The 20,928-nt window shown below is 50.9% G+C and overlaps 1 long non-coding RNA gene across 8 annotated transcripts in view; it reads left to right on the plus strand.

Moving 5' to 3' along the window:
• The first annotated feature begins 7,668 nt into the window (after nt 1-7,668).
• LOC135978928 (uncharacterized) overlaps nt 7,669-20,928 on the plus strand; it is a 28,988-nt gene continuing 15,728 nt past the window's right edge. The window contains exons 1-7 of one of the 8 annotated variants that reach the window (XR_010596271.1): nt 8,407-8,738; nt 9,316-9,531; nt 10,734-10,820; nt 11,186-11,304; nt 12,548-12,690; nt 14,554-14,627; nt 18,468-18,723. This is a non-coding gene — a long non-coding RNA (uncharacterized LOC135978928). Of the gene's footprint in view, nt 8,739-9,312; nt 10,821-11,185; nt 11,305-12,547; nt 12,691-14,553; nt 14,628-16,512; nt 16,775-18,467; nt 18,731-20,422; nt 20,497-20,928 lie in introns of those variants that run through there. The other 7 variants (XR_010596274.1, XR_010596267.1, XR_010596270.1 and 4 more) reach the window with 7 other exon arrangements.

Genomic DNA, 20,928 nt, shown 5'->3' on the forward strand with positions numbered 1-20,928 from the left:
TGTAATAGAATGACCAGGGAGATTGAAGTGTTCACTTACTGGCTTATGTATGTTACCATTCCTGATGTCCGATTTGTGTCCATTTAGTTCTTTTGCGGAGGGACTGTCCGGTTTGGCCAATGTACATGGCAGAGGGGCATTGCTGGCACATGATGGCATATATAACATTAGTGGATGTGCGGGTGAATGAGCCCTTGATGGTGTGGCTGATGTGGTTGGGTCCTCTGATGGTGTCGCCAGAGTAGATACGGGGACAGAGTAGGCAACGAGGTTTGCTACAGGGATTGGTTCCTGGGTTGGTGTTTCTGTGGTGCGGTGTGTAGTTGCTGGTGAGTATTTGCTTCAGGTTGGGGGGTTGTCTGTAAGCGAGGACTGGCCTGCCTGCCAAGGTCTGTGAGAGTGAGGGATCATTTTCCAGGATAGGTTGTAGATCGTGGATAATGCGCTGGAGAGGTTTTAGCTGAGGGCTGTATGTGATGGCCAGTGGTGTTCTGTTATTGTCCTTGTTGGGCCTGTCCTGTAGTAGGTGATTTCTGGGTACCCGTCTTGCTCTGTCAATCTGTTTCCTCACTTCCCCAGGTGGGTATTGTAGTTTTACGAATGCTTGATAAAGATCTTGTAGGTGTTTGTCTCTGTCTGAGGGGTTGGAGCAAATTCGGTTGTATCTCAGGGCTTGGCTGTAGACAATGGATCATGTGATGTGTCTTGGATGGAAGCTGAAGGCATGTAGGTACGTATAGCGGTCAGTATGTTTCCGGTATAGGGTGGTGTTTATGTGACCATCACTTATTTGCACTGTAGTGTCCAGGAAGTGGATCTCTTGTGTGGACTGGTCCAGGCTGAGGTTGATGGTGGGGTGGAAATTGTTGAAGTCCAGGTGGAATTCTTCAAGGGCCTCCTTTCCGTGGGTCCGTATGATGAAGATGTCATCAATGTAGCGCAAGTAGAGGAGGGGCACTAGGGGACGAGAGCTGAGGAAGCGTTGTTCTAAGTCAGCCATAAAAATGTTGGCATACTGTGGGGCCATGCGGGTACCCATAGCAGTGCCACTGACTTGAAGGTATAAGTTGTCCCCAAAGCTGAAGTGGTTGTGGGTGAGGACAGAGTCACAAAGCTCAGCCACCAGGCGTGCTGTGGCCTCATCAGGGATACTGTTCCTGACAGCTTGTAGTCCATCCTCATGTGGAATATTGGTGTAAAGTGCTTCTACATCCATGGTGGCCAGGATGGTGTTTTCAGGAAGAACACCAATGCATTATAGTTTCCTCAGGAAGTCGGTGGTGTCTCGAAGATAACTGGGAGTGCTGGTAGCGTAGGGTCTGAGGAGAGAGTCCAAATAGCCAGATAATCCTGCTGTAAGAGTGCCAATGCCTAAGATGATGGAGCGTCCAGGGTTTCCGGGTTTATGGATGTTGGGTAGCAGATAGAATACCCCTAGTCGGGGTTCTGGGGTTTTGGACCCAACCACATCAGCCACACCATCAAGGGCTCATTCACCCGCACATCCACTAATGTTATATATGCCATCATGTGCCAGCAATGCCCCTCTGCCATGTACATTGGCCAAACCGGACAGTCCCTCCGCAAAAGAATAAATGGACACAAATCGGACATCAGGAATGGTAACATACATAAACCAGTAAGTGAACACTTCAGTCTCCCTGGTCATTCTATTACAGATTTAAAAGTCACTATCATTGAACAAAAAAACTTCAGAAACAGACTTCAAAGAGAAACAGCAGAACTAAAATTCATTTGCAAATTTAACACCATTAATCGGGGCTTGAATAGGGACTGGAGTGGCTGGCTCATTACAGAAGCAACTTTTCCTCTCCTGGAATTGACACCTCCTCATCTCTTATTGGGAGTGGACTACATCCACCCTGATTGAATTGGCCCTGTCAACACTGGTTCTCCACTTGCGAAGTAACTCCCTGCTCTTCATGTGTCAGTATATAATGCCTGCATCTGTAACTTTCACTCTATGCATCTGAAGAAGTGAGGTTTTTACCCACGAAAGCTTATGCCCAAATAAATCTGTTAGTCTTTAAGGTGCCACCAGACTCCTTTTTATTTTTGTAGATACAGACTAACACGGCTACCCCCTGATACTTGTTCCTCCTTAAGGAAATGCTCGTGCATTACCCCACGTGGCCACACACTGTCACTGTTGTTCCATGAAGGAAATGCTCTGTTCATTACCTCGCGTGGCCACACAGTGTCACTGTTGTTCCATGAAGGAAATGCCCTGTGCATTACCTCGCGTGACCACACAGTGTCACTGTTGCTCCATGCAGGAAATGCTCTGTGCATTACCTCGCGTGGCCACACAGTGTCACTGTTGCTCCATGAAGGAAATGCTCTGTGCATTACCTTGGGTGGCCACACAGTGTCACTGTTGCTCCATGCAGGAAATGCTCTGTTCATTACCTCGCGTGGCCACACAGTGTCACTGTTGTTCCATGAAGGAAATGCTCTGTGCATTACCCTGCATGTCCACACAGTGTCACTCTTGCTCCATGAAGGAAATGCTCTGTGCTTTAGCTCGCGTGGCCAGACAGTGTCACTGTTGCTCCATGTAGAAAATGGTTTGTGCATTACCCCACGTGGCCACCCACTGTCACTGTTATTTCTTAAGGAAATGATCACTGCATTACCCCACGTGGCCACACAGTGTCCCTGTTGCTCCATGAAGGAAATGCTCTGTTCATTACCTCGCGTGGCCACACAGTGTCACTGTTGTTCCATGAAGGAAATGCTCTGTGCATTACCCCGTGTGGCCACACAGTGTCACTGTTGCTCCATGAAGGAAATGCCCTGTGCAGTACCTCACATGGCCACACAGTGTCACTGTTGTTCGCTGCAGAAAATGTTCTGGGCATTACCTCGCATGACCACATGGTGTCACTGTTTCTCCTTGAAGGAAATGCTCTCTGCATTATCTTCGATGGCCACACAGTGTCACTGTTGCTCCATGAAGGAAATGCTTTGTGCATTACCTCACATGGCCACACAGTGTCACTGTTGTTCGATGCAGAAAATACTCTGTGCATTACCTCACGTGGCTACATGGTGTCACTGTTGCTCCATGAAGGAAATGCTCTGTGCATTACCTTCGGTGGCCACACAGTGTCAGTGTTGCTCCATGAAGGAAATGCTGTGTGCATTACCCCGCATGGCCATACGGTGTCACTGTTGCTCCTTAAGGAAATGCTCGTGCATTACCCCGCGTGGCCACACATTGTCCCTGTTGCTCCATGCAGGAAATGCTCTGTGTTTTATCTCACGTGGCCACACAGTGTCACTGTTGTTCGCTGCAGAAAATGCTCTGGGCATTACCTCGCATGACCACATGGTGTCACTGTTGCTCCTTGAAGGAAATGCACTGTGCATTACCTCGCGTGGCTACATGGTGTCACTGTTGCTCCATGAGGGAAATGCCCTGTGCAGTACCTGACATGGCCACACAGTGTCACTGTTGTTCGCTGCAGAAAATGCTCTGGGCGTTACCTCGCATGACCACATGGTGTCACTGTTGCTCCTTGAAGGAAATGCTCTCTGCATTATCTTCGATGGCCACACAGTGTCACTGTTGCTCCATGAAGGAAATGCTCTCTGCATTACCTTCGGTGGCCACACAGTGTCACTGTTGCTCCTTGAGGAAATGCTCTGTGCATTACCCCGCGTGGTCACTCGGTGTCACTGTTGCTCCATGTAGAAAATGCTCTGTGCATTACCACACGTGGCCACACAGTGTCACTGTTTCTCCTTAAGGAAATGCTCGTGCATTACCCCACGTGGCCACACAGTGTCACTGTTGCTCCATGAAGGAAATGCTCTGTTCATTACCTCGCGTTGCCACACAGTGTCACTGTTGTTCCATGAAGGAAATGCTCTCTGCATTACCCCATGTGGCCACACAGTGTCACTGTTGTTCCATGAAGGAAATGCTCTGTGCATTACCCCGTGTGGCCACACAGTGTCACTGTTGCTCCATTTAGGAAATGCCCTGTGCAGTACCTCACATGGCCACACAGTGTCACTGTTGTTCGCTGCAGAAAATGTTCTGGGCATTACCTCGCATGACCACATGGTGTCACTGTTTCTCCTTGAAGGAAATGCTCTCTGCATTATCTTCGATGGCCACACAGTGTCACTGTTGCTCCATGAAGGAAATGCTCTCTGCATTACCTTCGGTGGCCACACAGTGTCACTGTTGCTCCTTGAGGAAATGCTCTGTGCATTACCCCGCGTGGTCACTCGGTGTCACTGTTGCTCCATGTAGAAAATGCTCTGTGCATTACCCCGCGTGGCCACACAGTGTCACTGTTGCTCCATGTAGAAAATGCTCTGTGCATTACCACACGTGGCCACACAGTGTCACTGTTTCTCCATGAAGGAAATGCTCTGTTCATTACCTCGCGTGGCCACACAGTGTCACTGTTGTTCCATGAAGGAAATGCTCTCTGCATTACCCCATGTGGCCACACAGTGTCACTGTTGCTCCATGAAGGAAATGCCCTGTGCAGTACCTCACATGGCCACACAGTGTCACTGTTGTTCGCTGCAGAAAATGTTCTGGGCATTACCTCGCATGACCACATGGTGTCACTGTTTCTCCTTGAAGGAAATGCTCTCTGCATTATCTTCGATGGCCACACAGTGTCACTGTTGCTCCATGAAGGAAATGCTTTGTGCATTACCTCACATGGCCACACAGTGTCACTGTTGTTCGATGCAGAAAATACTCTGTGCATTACCTCACGTGGCTACATGGTGTCACTGTTGCTCCATGAAGGAAATGCTCTGTGCATTACCTTCGGTGGCCACACAGTGTCAGTGTTGCTCCATGAAGGAAATGCTGTGTGCATTACCCCGCATGGCCATACGGTGTCACTGTTGCTCCTTAAGGAAATGCTCGTGCATTACCCCGCGTGGCCACACATTGTCCCTGTTGCTCCATGCAGGAAATGCTCTGTGTTTTATCTCACGTGGCCACACAGTGTCACTGTTGTTCGCTGCAGAAAATGCTCTGGGCATTACCTCGCATGACCACATGGTGTCACTGTTGCTCCTTGAAGGAAATGCACTGTGCATTACCTCGCGTGGCTACATGGTGTCACTGTTGCTCCATGAGGGAAATGCCCTGTGCAGTACCTGACATGGCCACACAGTGTCACTGTTGTTCGCTGCAGAAAATGCTCTGGGCATTACCTCGCATGACCACATGGTGTCACTGTTGCTCCTTGAAGGAAATGCTCTCTGCATTATCTTCGATGGCCACACAGTGTCACTGTTGCTCCATGAAGGAAATGCCTTGTGCATTTCCTCACATGGCCACACAGTGTCACTGTTGTTCCATGAAGGAAATGCTCTGTGCAATACCTTCGGTGGCCACACAGTGTCAGTGTTGCTCCATGAAGGAAATGTGTGCATTACCCCATGTGGCCACACAGTGTCACTGTTGCTCCATGAGGGAAATGCCCTGTGCAGTACCTCACATGGCCACACAGTGTCACTGTTGTTCGCTGCAGAAAATGCTCTGGGCATTACCTCGCATGACCACATGGTGTCACTGTTGCTCCACGAAGGAAATGCTGTGTGCATTACCCCGCATAGCTATATGATGTCACTGTTGCTCCTTAAGGAAATGCTCGTGCATTACCCCGCGTGGCCACAAAGTGTCACTGTTGCTCCATGCAGTCGATGCATGCGGGCAGTGGACCCCATGCGTCCCCCGGCTCCTTCCTCGCTGCGCTCAGGCTTTGCGGCTCCCGGGAGTGTGAGCTGCCACCATTGCTGCCACTCCAAGAGCAGGCTCCGGGCCCCGCGCCCCGGCAGTGGCTCACATGCCCGGGAGCCACAGACCCCGAGCACAGCGAGGGGGGAGCTGGGGGGCGCACGGGGGCCTCTGCCCACATGCATCTGCTGCAGCTGCAGGCGCCCCCAGGGGGACTCCTGTCCGCAACCTGGGCAGGAGGGGCAAGGGGCACGGCTGCTCCCCGCTAGCGGCGCTGCCACCTTTGCAGGGCTCCTCCCCCCCGCGCCGCACCGGCTCCTCCATGGTGGGGGCTCGCTGCCCCCACAAGCCGACGTTCTGGCTCTCTGGTGTCTCCGGAAGGCGGTTCCTCCCTGCCAAGCCAGGGCACCGCTTTTTGGCTCCCCCTAGGGCCGTCCTTAGGATTTATGGGGCCCTATGCATTATTATTAAACTGGTGCCCCTATGCCTGACGGCAGCCTGAGCTTGCAGCCCGGCGGGGGCGGAGGCACAAAGCAGAAAGAATAACAAGATGCCCGTCCCGCCTCACGGTGGCTTAGAGTCACAGTTCCCCACGGAGATCCCTGTATCTTCTCCCTCACGTGAAATGGACATTCAGAAGGTACCTAATTAAAAGCACTAAACTTGGGAATAAAAAATGTCAGTCACAGGTTTTTTGATATGCCCTGAAGTTTGTCAGACATTTATTTGCAAAAACTTTGTAGTACGGGTGAGTAAGCTGTCTTTCTGAATACAACATTAAATATTATGGAATACATGATGCAGCTCTTTTCTGTTTTACATTTTCTTAATCAGTATTTCTAAGCTGATTTTATATTTTAAATGTACTCTAAACCTTCATAAAGTAATCATTCCAGATTACTACGTATTTAACTCACTGAAACAGAAAATATTTTCAGTTGATCAGTTACAGAGGTTTAGTTTGTTCATAACAATGTTCGTTGCTTTTAGAAAAAGGGAACACTAATTTACTGTGTGTGATCTCCATAACAATACACGTTTATGAAATTTCACCAACTTTAAAAAATATGTTTCCAAAGATTGTAGGCATAACAAAGGATTTTATATCTTACTAAGGTACTGATTTTGCTTAAAACTAGTTCATCAAAAGATGGTCAGAAGTAAAGAAGGGGAAACTCTTCGTCCAGCTATCTGGAAGCAAAGGGCTGTTGTCCGTTTAAGGGCTCTCTTCAGTGGGGGTTGGGGGAGAGGGGTGAAGGGAGAAATGGATGAGCAGAAAGGACTGGAAGACTTTGGAAGTAAGTTTTTTTACTATAGTAATTAACATGTGTATTTTAGATAAGGGAGGTCTTTTGAAGGATTTATTTAAAAAATCCTATGTCTGAAGATCCAAGCATTTAAGGCTAAAGATGATTGTGCATCTAAAAATCTATGCAAGGATTTTTTAGAGATGTGATTTTATAATCTTCACCAACTCACTAATGAAATATTTTTAAAGCAAATTTCAAACTAAGATCCTGTAGACTGACATGTCCTGAGTAAATATGACCGTCATGCACAACTGTTTTTGTCAGTACATTCAGAAACTGACAGTATATACCTGGTTTCAGAAGAAGTGGGCTGTAGTCCACGAAAGCTTATGGTCTAATAAATTTGTTAGTCTCTAAGGCCTTGGCTACACTGGCAATTCACAGCGCTGCACTTGCTGCGATCAGGGGTGTGAAAAAACACACACACCCCCGAGCGCAGCAAGTGCAGCGCTGTAAAGCGCCAGTGTAATCAGCGCCTGCAGCGCTGCACGCTCGCTCGCAGTGCTGCAAGCTATTCCCCTCGGAGAGGTGGAGTACTTGCAGCGCTGCGAGAGAGCTCTCCCAGCGCTGGCGGCGCGACTACACTCGTGCTTCACAGCACTGCCGCTGCAGCGCTGTGAATCCGCGAGTGTAGCCAAGGCCTCAGGTGCCACCCACCTGTTTATGCTCTCTGTATGTGTGTATATATATCTCCTCAATATATGTTCCATTCTATATGCATCCGAAGAAGTGGGCTGTAGTCCACGAAAGCTTATGCTCTAATAAATTTGTTAGTCTCTAAGGTGCCACAAGTACTCCTGTTCTTCTTTTTGCAGATACAGACTAACTCGGCTGCTACTCTGAAACAAGTACTCCTGTTCTTTTTGAATATATACCTGGGGGTTGGCAAATGCCTGTTAAGTGGCTTCATTACCCCTTGAATGGCTCTTGAACAATTTCAGTGTTGTGCTGATAGGTCTGGCAGGCTGGAGGCTTTTTCTCTTTTAACTACTAGATCCCCTTCCCAGGAAGACTCCGAGCCTGCAGGAAGGGTCAGAACAGGGATAGGAAATCCAGAAGGGTGGACACTAAGACCCAGTGGGAGCCCCTAACCACTTGGCACCCTAGGCGGCTAGTTCGCCTAGTGGTTGCACCAGTCCTGCATACCACTAAGCCACTGATGCCTATTGAACTTATCCATAGAGCAGCCCCATGGACTCTCTCTCTCCTCTCCTCTCATTGTGCCGTCTCCCTTCATAGGACAAGGGCAGGTGTGGTAGGTGTGCATCCCCACAGGCTAGGTCTCGGGAGTCATGAAGAAGTAGGAGGGGACGAAAATCATGCAGGGCAGTGGGTGCGAGAATGGAGTGGTGACTGTCGGTGTTAACTCGGTCTCTGTTCATTGAGGGGGGCAGATGTAGATATGATGGAAAAGGGAGGCAGGGATGAGGGCAAGAGCTCTGTGTAATGACGGCTCATGCTTGGCTTTTGCAGCTGCTCTTACAGAGGAATTGTTGTTCAGGAGCCCTAGGCAGAGGAGAAGCTGGCAGAAGTGGATCTGAGCAGCTTGGACATCCTTCTAAGCAGATATGAACAGTCCTCAGCTTTCTGCCTCCCTCATAACTACACTTCAGAACTTTTAGCGGCACGGCTGAAGCCTAAGATAAATGCATGGTAGTAGCTGAGTACACACGGCTGCTTCTCTTTAGGTGAGGCTTGGTTTCTCATAAAAGTTTTCCTCCTTGTTCTGGGTGTGGGAGGAGAATTTCCCTATTTTGGGATTAGCTGTGGGATTACGACCAGGGGACTAGACAATAGTCTGTTCTGCACAGTGACTCTCTTGGGTGCAGGTGCAACGGGCTGCTTAACATTAGAACGTAAGAATGGCAATACTGGGTCAGACCAAAGGTCCATCTAGCCCAGTATCCTGTCTTCCAACTGGCTAATACCAGGTGCTTCAGAGGGAATGAATAGAACAGGTAATCGTGAAGTGATCCATCCTGTGTCGCCCATTCCCAGCTTCTGGCAAACAGAGGATAAGGACACCATCCCTGCCCATCCTGACTAATAGCCATCGATGGACCTATTCTCCATGAATTGACCTAGTCCTTTTTTGAACCCTATTATAGTCTTGACTTTCACAGCATTCTCTGGCCAGCAATTCCAGAGGTTGAGTGTGCGTTGTGTGCTTTTTAATTGTATCTATAAAGGTGTAATGGGACAGGGAGAAGAAGAACATACACCGATGATAACTTTTGTTTTTCCCTCTTGTATTCTGCTTAGTAGGAAGGAGAAAGAAGTCAAGGGTAAGAGCCCACCCCCGGTGTGAGATGGAAGGCACGCAAGAGCCATGAGACAGTGAGCATTGTTGATGCCAGGCTATGGCGATGCCATCTAGCTGGAAACGGAGCAGCCGTCACTGTCAGTGAGCTAAGTGTCTGGTTTGGTGAGGAGTCTGGTCACGGCCCACATGGCTCCAGGCAGGGATGCGCCGTTAGCTTGGTCTGTACAAAATCAGTACCTTAGTAAGATATAAAATCCTTTGTTATGCCTACAATCTTTGGAAACATATTTTTTAAAGTTGGTGAAATTTCATAAACGTGTATTGTTGGGTGAGCTTCCCTGGTCATGCCACTCTAGGTATCCTCTCTGAAGCAGGCCATATTCAGTAGCGGACGTGAGCAGGGGTCTGAGAGTAGCCCTCGGCCTGTGTCTCCAGTCACCAAGTTGCACCACACATGTTATGTGGAGGGTCCAGAGCTCTGCACAGCACTCCGGGCTGACCTGCTCCAGGCTGGGCTCCTGGGTCCTAACCCTCGTGGTTACTGCTCCCCGAGGGCTCTGCTGGCCCTGGAGCCCGACCCCAACCCGAGCGGCTCTTAAGGTCTGTGAGCGGTCGAAGGGCGGCCGGGAACTGAGGAGCAGCCACAGCCCCGGGACCCCACACAGCACAAGGACAAGGGTGGGGAGCGCTGTGGCTGCCTGCATCATTGCGCCACCTAGCGTAGCAGTCGCCCTACCCTGCCTGGCTCTGGCCTCTGGGCTGGTGAAGGGCTGGAGCCTCTGAGGGGCGGAGGCAGAACTTGCACTTCAGTGAGGGGTGAGGCCTCGTGGTGGTGGGGGGGATGCAGCTGCCACAGTTTTCTGTCTACCCCACCTCAGCTCCCGCAGTGAGGAAGGGGCTGGTGCTGCCCCTGCTGCCCACAGGCTGTCACTGCTCCTCCAGGGCAGATGCATGCTGCGCATTTCCCCAACTGGCCACCGGGTGTCACCGCTGCTCCAGGAGAAACACAGTCTGTATGTTACCCTGCCTGCCCGCCGGATGGCGGTGATGGTCCAAGGCAGATAGCTCAGACATTACCCCAGCTGGCCACCGAGTATCAGTGCAGCGCTGTGGGGGGGGGAAATGATTTCTGCCTTATCCTGAGTGGCTACGTAGTGTCTGTGTTGCTCCACGAGGGAAATGCTTTGTGCTTTGCCGCGAGCGGCCACCAAGTGTCACTGCTGCTGCATGGGGGACATGCTCTGTGCATTGCTGTGATTGGCCACTGGGTGTCACTGTTGCTCCAGGGCAACTACATTCTGAGAAATAGCCCAGGTGGCCTCTAAGATACATGTGTGGTAAAGGCTGAGTACAGACATCTGCTTCCCTTTAGGTGGGGTTCGGTTTGTAATAAAAGTTTTCCTCCTTGTTCTGGGTGCAGAGGGAGAATTTCCCTATATTGGGAGCAGCTGATCTTCCTGGACAGGGAGGAGCATGTTCACCTGAGCAGAGGCCTGGAACCGGAAAGGTGAGTACAGGTGCTGAATTTGTCCTTCTTCCTATGTGTCTCTCTCTGAGCTCTCATATGTTGGCCAACATACTCTCTCTCTCTCCCCTTGTCCTGTCTCTTTGCATAGAACATGGGCAATGGTGCATGCTCACAGGCTTGGTCTGGGGCGTCTGCAACCCACTGGGGCATTGGGAGGGGGAAGAGAAACATGATGGTACTAGATCCTCCATTGGTAGTGGTGGGGGTGACTGTGGGAGTTGACTGTCACTGTTCATCAAGTGGGGCTGATGTACAGTGGATGGGAGAGGGAGGGCAGTATCTCGTACACCAATAGACCTTTGGGCAGTGATGGCTCCTGCTTGGGTTATATGCTGTGTTTGCAGAGGAATCGCCCAGGACCCCAGTCAGAGGAGAAACTGGAAGAAGTGAACCTGAGCAGCCTGGACATCCTTGTAAGCAGAGATGAACAGTCCTCCGCTTTCTGTCTTCTGCATGACTGGCTGTGAGTGAACAATTATGGCACTCTATTCCTCATCCGTACCACTCTAGTTTTCTTCCACCATTCTCCTGCTGCTCTCTGGCCCTGCTGTATCACGGCACGCAGTGTCACTGTTGCTCCTTAAGGAAATGCTCTGTGCATTACCCCAGGTGAAAAGAAGCATTTCGGATGCATCCGAAGAAGTGGGCTGTAGTCCACGAAAGCTTATGCTCTAATAAATTTGTTAGTCTCTAAGGTGCCACCAGTACTCCTGTTCTTCTTTTTGCGGATACAGACTAACACGGCTGCTACTCTGAAACCTGTCATTACCCCAGGTGTCCACCCAGTGCCACTGTTGCTCCATGGGGGAAATGCTTTGTGCATTACCTGGATTAGCCACCCAGTGTCACTGTTGCTTTATTTGCGAAATGCTCTGTGCAACTATACAGAGTGTCCACCCGGTGTCAATATTGCTTCATGAAGGAAATGCTCTGTGATTACCCGGGGTGGCCACACAGTCTCATTTTTGCTTCATGAGAGAAATGTTCTGTGCAATTACACTGAGTGGCCACCGGGCATCACTGCTGTTCCGCAGGGGAAAAGCTCTGACCATTTCCCCAATTGGCCATCTAGTGTCTCTGTTGCTCCATGAAAGAAATGCTCTGTGCAGTCGTCCAACTGGCCGCCCAATGTCACTGCTGCTTCTTAAGGGATTACTCTGAGGGTACTGCAGGTGACAACACAGTGTCACTGTTGATCAATGGGGGAAATTCTTTGTGCATTACCCCTTGTGGCCACCTAGTCAGTCTTGCTCCCTGAAATGCTTTGTGAATTACCTGGATTAGCCATCCAGTGTCACTGTTGCTCCCTTTGGAACTACTTTGTGCATTACCTCGAGTGGCCACCAGGTGCCACTCCAGCTCCCTGAAATGTTTACAGATGTCACTGTTGCTCCAGTAGGGTAAGGCTTTGTGCATTACCCAAAGTGGCCACATGGTGTCATTGTTACTTCATGTGGGAAATGCTCTGTGCTATTACATCGAGTGGCCACCTGGTGTCACTGTTACTGCCTAAGGAAAATGCTTTGTGCATTCCCCTGGTGGGCCACCTGGTGTCACTGTTGCTCCACGAGAGAAATGATCACTCAGTTTCTGTTCATCCAGTGGGGCTGATGTAGATGGGATGGGAGAGGGAGGCAGGGATGAGGGCAAGATTTCACACACCAATAGAGATTTGTGTAGTGATGGCTCATGCTTGGCTTTTGCAGCTGCGCTTGCAGAGGAATTGGCCAGGAGCCCCAGCCACAGGAGAAGCTGGCACAAGTGGACCTGAGCAACCTGGATATCCTTCTAAGCAGATATGAACAGTCCTCAGGTTTCCGCCTCCCAGATAATTGGCTCTGAGTAAGAGGTCAGTGCTTTGAATTCCTCATGTGTGCTCCCTCTAGTTTCTTCACAGGCCGTGTGCTTCCTCGTTGGGTACGGGCTCTGTGGTATCAAGGATGCGGAGGGGCCACAGTCTACTCTGCAGAGTGACTATGTCGGGTGCCGTTAAGGGGGCCAATACAGGGAGGAGAAAAGGGAAAGAGACCTGAACCCTGATTACAGGGCAGTCACATTTTCGTTAGTAAAATATTCCTCCTTTACACAAGGCGGGGGAGGAGTCCTGAATGTGAAAAGATCTGGAAATGAACACGTAAGGGAGGGATCCTGCTGAGTGTCCCCTTTCCAATCAATCCTCCGTCCCTCAGCAACACCCTTCCCGACTTACCTCCTACCCCACCAAGAAAATGACAACTTTGTGCCCCCTACCTTTACCAGAAAAGACCCCTTTTACTTGTGACGCGGTCCTGTTAGTAGGGTTAGGTGCTCCCACGTGCCGGGTCTGAATACCACCGCATCTACCTACAACATCTCAACATGAACACATTTCAGAAAGGACCGCCACCTCAATCTCTTCCAACGTAGCCCGAGGAATCTCCTCTCTTTATCACCAAAGAGACACAAGGCCTGGAATTCGGACACAACTAACGGAGCTGTCCGAATCCCTACAGTTGACGCTCGTCAGTCCGACAGCGTTCTTTCTTGTGCACAAGAAAACAAAGGGGAAAGTTGTGGTTGGTTGAGCGGTGTAAATTGGGCAGGGCAAAAGGACTTGAGGAAGGATTACACGGAAGTGAGGGTCCGAAAGGAGCCCCCCACCTCCCCTGTTCATTTCCAGACTTTGTGACGTTTGCTTGGTTGGGCCATTTCTTGGCTTTTTTGAGAAAAGGGGCGAATTTTCCACGGCCTCCGCCATCCCCTTACAGCCGCCCCTTCGCCACACCATGTTCCATCTGACCGGGATAGGTCCCAAATAAGATTTCACTTCAAATCTCAAAAAAGCCAAGTAGAAATCATTCTGTGGGAATTTACTGTGACTAAGAGAAACAGAAGTTCAACTCTTCTCAAGTGGTGGAGGGTCGGGGGGAGTCGCTAAGCCACAGGCACAGAAAGGCTCCCCTAGCTTAAGCGTGAGAGGTATAAGACCTTACACCCTGGTTACAGGGCAGTCATTTTGCCGGGCGTGTCAAAGTGACCTGTTAATTTGCATGGCAAAGGAGACCGAAACCCTCCTTACAGGGTGGTCCTTAAGCCAGGGGCCTTCCAATGGGCCAGAGCGAAAAGCGCTGTAAAGGAGAGACCTCCGTTCCCTCGGAAGTGGGTGGTCTCGTTGCCCAGCGAGTGCCAACGGCCCAAGAGGAGTTAGAAAGGGGAGACCTGCACCCTTCTGACAGGGAGAGGTCAACGGCCCGGGGCATTTTAAAGGCTAGGTCCTAAGGAGCTCAAACCCACAGAGACCTCAACCCGTTTTAAAGGGGGCTCGCTCCTCCTCAGCTATGGAAGGGACCCATAAAGCATTTTGGTTGGCAAGGAATGGACCTTGATCCTTGTTTACAGGGAGGTCCTTTTACCGGGCACCTGAAGGGGGATTAAGCCTGTGAGGAGAAGTGTCGAACCCGATCCCTCGGTACAGGGGTGCGGTGTGTGCTGTGTGTGCGGTGTGTGCAGCCGTTGGCCGTGGCTTTTTCTTCCCTTTTCCTGCAGTTTCTTTGGTGCTTGTGTCGTCTTGTCCATTTTGTCCTTTGAGTTGCTAGAAAGAGAGAGGTGAAGCGGGTTAGCTGTGGCTCAGTAGAGAGCACGTGTACAAGGTAGATTCAGATGACATTGGCAAGGTACTCGGCCCTGCCGGAAATTACCCTAATGCCTACTTTTCGGCACCGATCTCTTTCAGAGCGCAGGAGAGCTTGCGGCAGAAGGCGGGTCCAGGTGGATGCAGAGGACGCGGGCTTTGACTTGGCTGAGTGCGTGAGTGAGGAGGGCACGGGACAGCTAGTAGGGCAAACCCTGAACCCTCTCAAGAGGCTGGTTTCTAGAACTATCTTCCAAATGGCAGTGTTACCTTGTGAAAGGCAGGGAAAGACCCACACCCTAGTTAGAGGGAGCTCACTTTGGACCTTGGCGTGAAGAGGGCCGATGCAGAGAGGAGAAAAGGGAAAGCGACCTGAACCCTGATTACAGGGCAGTCACCCTTTCTTTAATATAATACACCTCCGTTACACAATGAGGGTGGGGGGAGTCCTGAATGTGAAAAGATCTGGAAATGAACAGGTAAGGGAAGGATCCTGCTGAGTGTCCCCTTTCCAATCAATCCTCCGTCCCTCAGCGACACCCTTCCCGACTTACCTCCTACCCCACCAAGAAAATGACAACTTTGTGCCCCCTACCTTTACCAGAAAAGACCCCTTTTACTTGTGACGCGGTCCTGTTAGTAGGGTTAGGTGCACCCACGTGCCGGCTCTGAATACCACCGCATCTACCTACAACATCTCAACATGAACACATTTCAGAAAGGACCGCCACCTCAGTCTCTTCCAACGTAGCCCGAGGAATCTCCTCTCTTTATCACCAAAGAGACACAAGGCCTGGAATTCGGACACAACTAACGGAGCTGTCCGAATCCCTACAGTTGACGCTCGTCAGTCCGACAGCGTTCTTTCTTGTGCACAAGAAAACAAAGGGGAAAGTTGTGGTTGGTTGAGCGGTGTAAATTGGGCAGGGCAAAAGGACTTGAGGAAGGATTACACGGAAGTGAGGGTCCGAAAGGAGCCCCCCACCTCCCCTGTTCATTTCCAGACTTTGTGACGTTTGCTTGGTTGGGCCATTTCTTGGCTTTTTTGAGAAAAGGGGCGAATTTTCCACGGCCTCCTCCATCCCCTTACAGCCGCCCCTTCGCCACACCATGTTCCATCTGACCGGGATAGGTCCCAAATAAGATTTCACTTCAAATCTCAAAAAAGCCAAGTAGAAATCATTCTGTGGGAATTTACTGTGACTAAGAGAAACAGAAGTTCAACTCTTCTCAAGTGGTGGAGGGTCGGGGGGAGTCGCTAAGCCACAGGCACAGAAAGGCTCCCCTAGCTTAAGCGTGAGAGGTATAAGACCTTACACCCTGGTTACAGGGCAGTCATTTTGCCGGGCGTGTCAAAGTGACCTGTGGCTTAATTTGCATGGCAAAGGAGACCGAAACCCTCCTTACAGGGTGGTCCTTAAGCCAAGGGCCTTCCAATGGGCCAGAGCGAAAAGCGCTGTAAAGGAGAGACCTCCGTTCCCTCGGAAGTGGGTGGTCTCGTTGCCCAGCGAGTGCCAACGGCCCAAGAGGAGTAAGAAAGGGGAGACCTGCACCCTTCTGACAGGGAGAGGTCAACGGCCCGGGGCATTTTAAAGGCTAGGTCCTAAGGAGCTCAAACCCACAGAGACCTCAACCCGTTTTAAAGGGGGCTCGCTCCTCCTCAGCTATGGAAGGGACCCATAAAGCATTTTGGTTGGCAAGGAATGGACCGTGATCCTTGTTTACAGGGAGGTCCTTTTACCGGGCACCTGAAGGGGGATTAAGCCTGTGAGGAGAAGTGTCGAACCCGATCCCTCGGTACAGGGGTGCGGTGTGTGCTGTGTGTGCGGTGTGTGCAGCCGTTGGCCGTGGCTTTTTCTTCCCTTTTCCTGCAGTTTCTTTGGTGCTTGTGTCGTCTTGTCCATTTTGTCCTTTGAGTTGCTAGAAAGAGAGAGGTGAAGCGGGTTAGCTGTGGCTCAGTAGAGAGCACGTGTACAAGGTAGATTCAGATGACATTGGCAAGGTACTCGGCCCTGCCGGAAATTACCCTAATGCCTACTTTTCGGCACCGATCTCTTTCAGAGCGCAGGAGAGCTTGCGGCAGAAGGCGGGTCCAGGTGGATGCAGAGGATGCGGGCTTTGACTTGGCTGAGTGCGTGAGTGAGGAGGGCACGGGACAGCTAGTAGGGCAAACCCTGAACCCTCTCAAGAGGCTGGTTTCTAGAACTATCTTCCAAATGGCAGTGTTACCTTGTGAAAGGCAGGGAAAGACCCACACCCTAGTTAGAGGGAGCTCACTTTGGACCTTGGCGTGAAGAGGGCCGATGCAGAGAGGAGAAAAGGGAAAGCGACCTGAACCCTGATTACAGGGCAGTCACCCTTTCTTTAATATAATACACCTCCGTTACACAATGAGGGTGGGGGGAGTCCTGAATGTGAAAAGATCTGGAAATGAACAGGTAAGGGAAGGATCCTGCTGAGTGTCCCCTTTCCAATCAATCCTCCGTCCCTCAGCGACACCCTTCCCGACTTACCTCCTACCCCACCAAGAAAATGACAACTTTGTGCCCCCTACCTTTACCAGAAAAGACCCCTTTTACTTGTGACGCGGTCCTGTTAGTAGGGTTAGGTGCACCCACGTGCCGGCTCTGAATACCACCGCATCTACCTACAACATCTCAACATGAACACATTTCAGAAAGGACCGCCACCTCAGTCTCTTCCAACGTAGCCCGAGGAATCTCCTCTCTTTATCACCAAAGAGACACAAGGCCAGGAATTCGGACACAACAAACGGAGCTGTCCGAATCCCTACAGTTGACGCTCGTCAGTCCGACAGCGTTCTTTCTTGTGCACAAGAAAACAAAGGGGAAAGTTGTGGTTGGTTGAGCGGTGTAAATTGGGCAGGGCAAAAGGACTTGAGGAAGGATTACACGGAAGTGAGGGTCCGAAAGGAGCCCCCCACCTCCCCTGTTCATTTCCAGACTTTGTGACGTTTGCTTGGTTGGGCCATTTCTTGGCTTTTTTGAGAAAAGGGGCGAATTTTCCACGGCCTCCGCCATCCCCTTACAGCCGCCCCTTCGCCACACCATGTTCCATCTGACCGGGATAGGTCCCAAATAAGATTTCACTTCAAATCTCAAAAAAGCCAAGTAGAAATCATTCTGTGGGAATTTACTGTGACTAAGAGAAACAGAAGTTCAACTCTTCTCAAGTGGTGGAGGGTCGGGGGGAGTCGCTAAGCCACAGGCACAGAAAGGCTCCCCTAGCTTAAGCGTGAGAGGTATAAGACCTTACACCCTGGTTACAGGGCAGTCATTTTGCCGGGCGTGTCAAAGTGACCTGTTAATTTGCATGGCAAAGGAGACCGAAACCCTCCTTACAGGGTGGTCCTTAAGCCAGGGGCCTTCCAATGGGCCAGAGCGAAAAGCGCTGTAAAGGAGAGACCTCCGTTCCCTCGGAAGTGGGTGGTCTCGTTGCCCAGCGAGTGCCAACGGCCCAAGAGGAGTTAGAAAGGGGAGACCTGCACCCTTCTGACAGGGAGAGGTCAACGGCCCGGGGCATTTTAAAGGCTAGGTCCTAAGGAGCTCAAACCCACAGAGACCTCAACCCGTTTTAAAGGGGGCTCGCTCCTCCTCAGCTATGGAAGGGACCCATAAAGCATTTTGGTTGGCAAGGAATGGACCTTGATCCTTGTTTACAGGGAGGTCCTTTTACCGGGCACCTGAAGGGGGATTAAGCCTGTGAGGAGAAGTGTCGAACCCGATCCCTCGGTACAGGGGTGCGGTGTGTGCTGTGTGTGCGGTGTGTGCAGCCGTTGGCCGTGGCTTTTTCTTCCCTTTTCCTGCAGTTTCTTTGGTGCTTGTGTCGTCTTGTCCATTTTGTCCTTTGAGTTGCTAGAAAGAGAGAGGTGAAGCGGGTTAGCTGTGGCTCAGTAGAGAGCACGTGTACAAGGTAGATTCAGATGACATTGGCAAGGTACTCGGCCCTGCCGGAAATTACCCTAATGCCTACTTTTCGGCACCGATCTCTTTCAGAGCGCAGGAGAGCTTGCGGCAGAAGGCGGGTCCAGGTGGATGCAGAGGACGCGGGCTTTGACTTGGCTGAGTGCGTGAGTGAGGAGGGCACGGGACAGCTAGTAGGGCAAACCCTGAACCCTCTCAAGAGGCTGGTTTCTAGAACTATCTTCCAAATGGCAGTGTTACCTTGTGAAAGGCAGGGAAAGACCCACACCCTAGTTAGAGGGAGCTCACTTTGGACCTTGGCGTGAAGAGGGCCGATGCAGAGAGGAGAAAAGGGAAAGCGACCTGAACCCTGATTACAGGGCAGTCACCCTTTCTTTAATATAATACACCTCCGTTACACAATGAGGGTGGGGGGAGTCCTGAATGTGAAAAGATCTGGAAATGAACAGGTAAGGGAAGGATCCTGCTGAGTGTCCCCTTTCCAATCAATCCTCCGTCCCTCAGCGACACCCTTCCCGACTTACCTCCTACCCCACCAAGAAAATGACAACTTTGTGCCCCCTACCTTTACCAGAAAAGACCCCTTTTACTTGTGACGCGGTCCTGTTAGTAGGGTTAGGTGCACCCACGTGCCGGCTCTGAATACCACCGCATCTACCTACAACATCTCAACATGAACACATTTCAGAAAGGACCGCCACCTCAGTCTCTTCCAACGTAGCCCGAGGAATCTCCTCTCTTTATCACCAAAGAGACACAAGGCCAGGAATTCGGACACAACAAACGGAGCTGTCCGAATCCCTACAGTTGACGCTCGTCAGTCCGACAGTGTTCTTTCTTGTGCACAAGAAAACAAAGGGGAAAGTTGTGGTTGGTTGAGCGGTGTAAATTGGGCAGGGCAAAAGGACTTGAGGAAGGATTACACGGAAGTGAGGGTCCGAAAGGAGCCCCCCACCTCCCCTGTTCATTTCCAGACTTTGTGACGTTTGCTTGGTTGGGCCATTTCTTGGCTTTTTTGAGAAAAGGGGCGAATTTTCCACGGCCTCCGCCATCCCCTTACAGCCGCCCCTTCGCCACACCATGTTCCATCTGACCGGGATAGGTCCCAAATAAGATTTCACTTCAAATCTCAAAAAAGCCAAGTAGAAATCATTCTGTGGGAATTTACTGTGACTAAGAGAAACAGAAGTTCAACTCTTCTCAAGTGGTGGAGGGTCGGGGGGAGTCGCTAAGCCACAGGCACAGAAAGGCTCCCCTAGCTTAAGCGTGAGAGGTATAAGACCTTACACCCTGGTTACAGGGCAGTCATTTTGCCGGGCGTGTCAAAGTGACCTGTTAATTTGCATGGCAAAGGAGACCGAAACCCTCCTTACAGGGTGGTCCTTAAGCCAGGGGCCTTCCAATGGGCCAGAGCGAAAAGCGCTGTAAAGGAGAGACCTCCGTTCCCTCGGAAGTGGGTGGTCTCGTTGCCCAGCGAGTGCCAACGGCCCAAGAGGAGTTAGAAAGGGGAGACCTGCACCCTTCTGACAGGGAGAGGTCAACGGCCCGGGGCATTTTAAAGGCTAGGTCCTAAGGAGCTCAAACCCACAGAGACCTCAACCCGTTTTAAAGGGGGCTCGCTCCTCCTCAGCTATGGAAGGGACCCATAAAGCATTTTGGTTGGCAAGGAATGGACCTTGATCCTTGTTTACAGGGAGGTCCTTTTACCGGGCACCTGAAGGGGGATTAAGCCTGTGAGGAGAAGTGTCGAACCCGATCCCTCGGTACAGGGGTGCGGTGTGTGCTGTGTGTGCGGTGTGTGCAGCCGTTGGCCGTGGCTTTTTCTTCCCTTTTCCTGCAGTTTCTTTGGTGCTTGTGTCGTCTTGTCCATTTTGTCCTTTGAGTTGCTAGAAAGAGAGAGGTGAAGCGGGTTAGCTGTGGCTCAGTAGAGAGCACGTGTACAAGGTAGATTCAGATGACATTGGCAAGGTACTCGGCCCTGCCGGAAATTACCCTAATGCCTACTTTTCGGCACCGATCTCTTTCAGAGCGCAGGAGAGCTTGCGGCAGAAGGCGGGTCCAGGTGGATGCAGAGGACGCGGGCTTTGACTTGGCTGAGTGCGTGAGTGAGGAGGGCACGGGACAGCTAGTAGGGTAAACCCTGAACCCTCTCAAGAGGCTGGTTTCTAGAACTATCTTCCAAATGGCAGTGTTACCTTGTGAAAGGCAGGGAAAGACCCACACCCTAGTTAGAGGGAGCTCACTTTGGACCTTGGCGTGAAGAGGGCCGATGCAGAGAGGAGAAAAGGGAAAGCGACCTGAACCCTGATTACAGGGCAGTCACCCTTTCTTTAATATAATACACCTCCGTTACACAATGAGGGTGGGGGGAGTCCTGAATGTGAAAAGATCTGGAAATGAACAGGTAAGGGAAGGATCCTGCTGAGTGTCCCCTTTCCAATCAATCCTCCGTCCCTCAGCGACACCCTTCCCGACTTACCTCCTACCCCACCAAGAAAATGACAACTTTGTGCCCCCTACCTTTACCAGAAAA

Source organism: Chrysemys picta, unplaced genomic scaffold, assembly GCF_011386835.1.
Source record: "Chrysemys picta bellii isolate R12L10 unplaced genomic scaffold, ASM1138683v2 scaf546, whole genome shotgun sequence".
NCBI lineage: Eukaryota > Metazoa > Chordata > Testudines > Emydidae > Chrysemys > Chrysemys picta.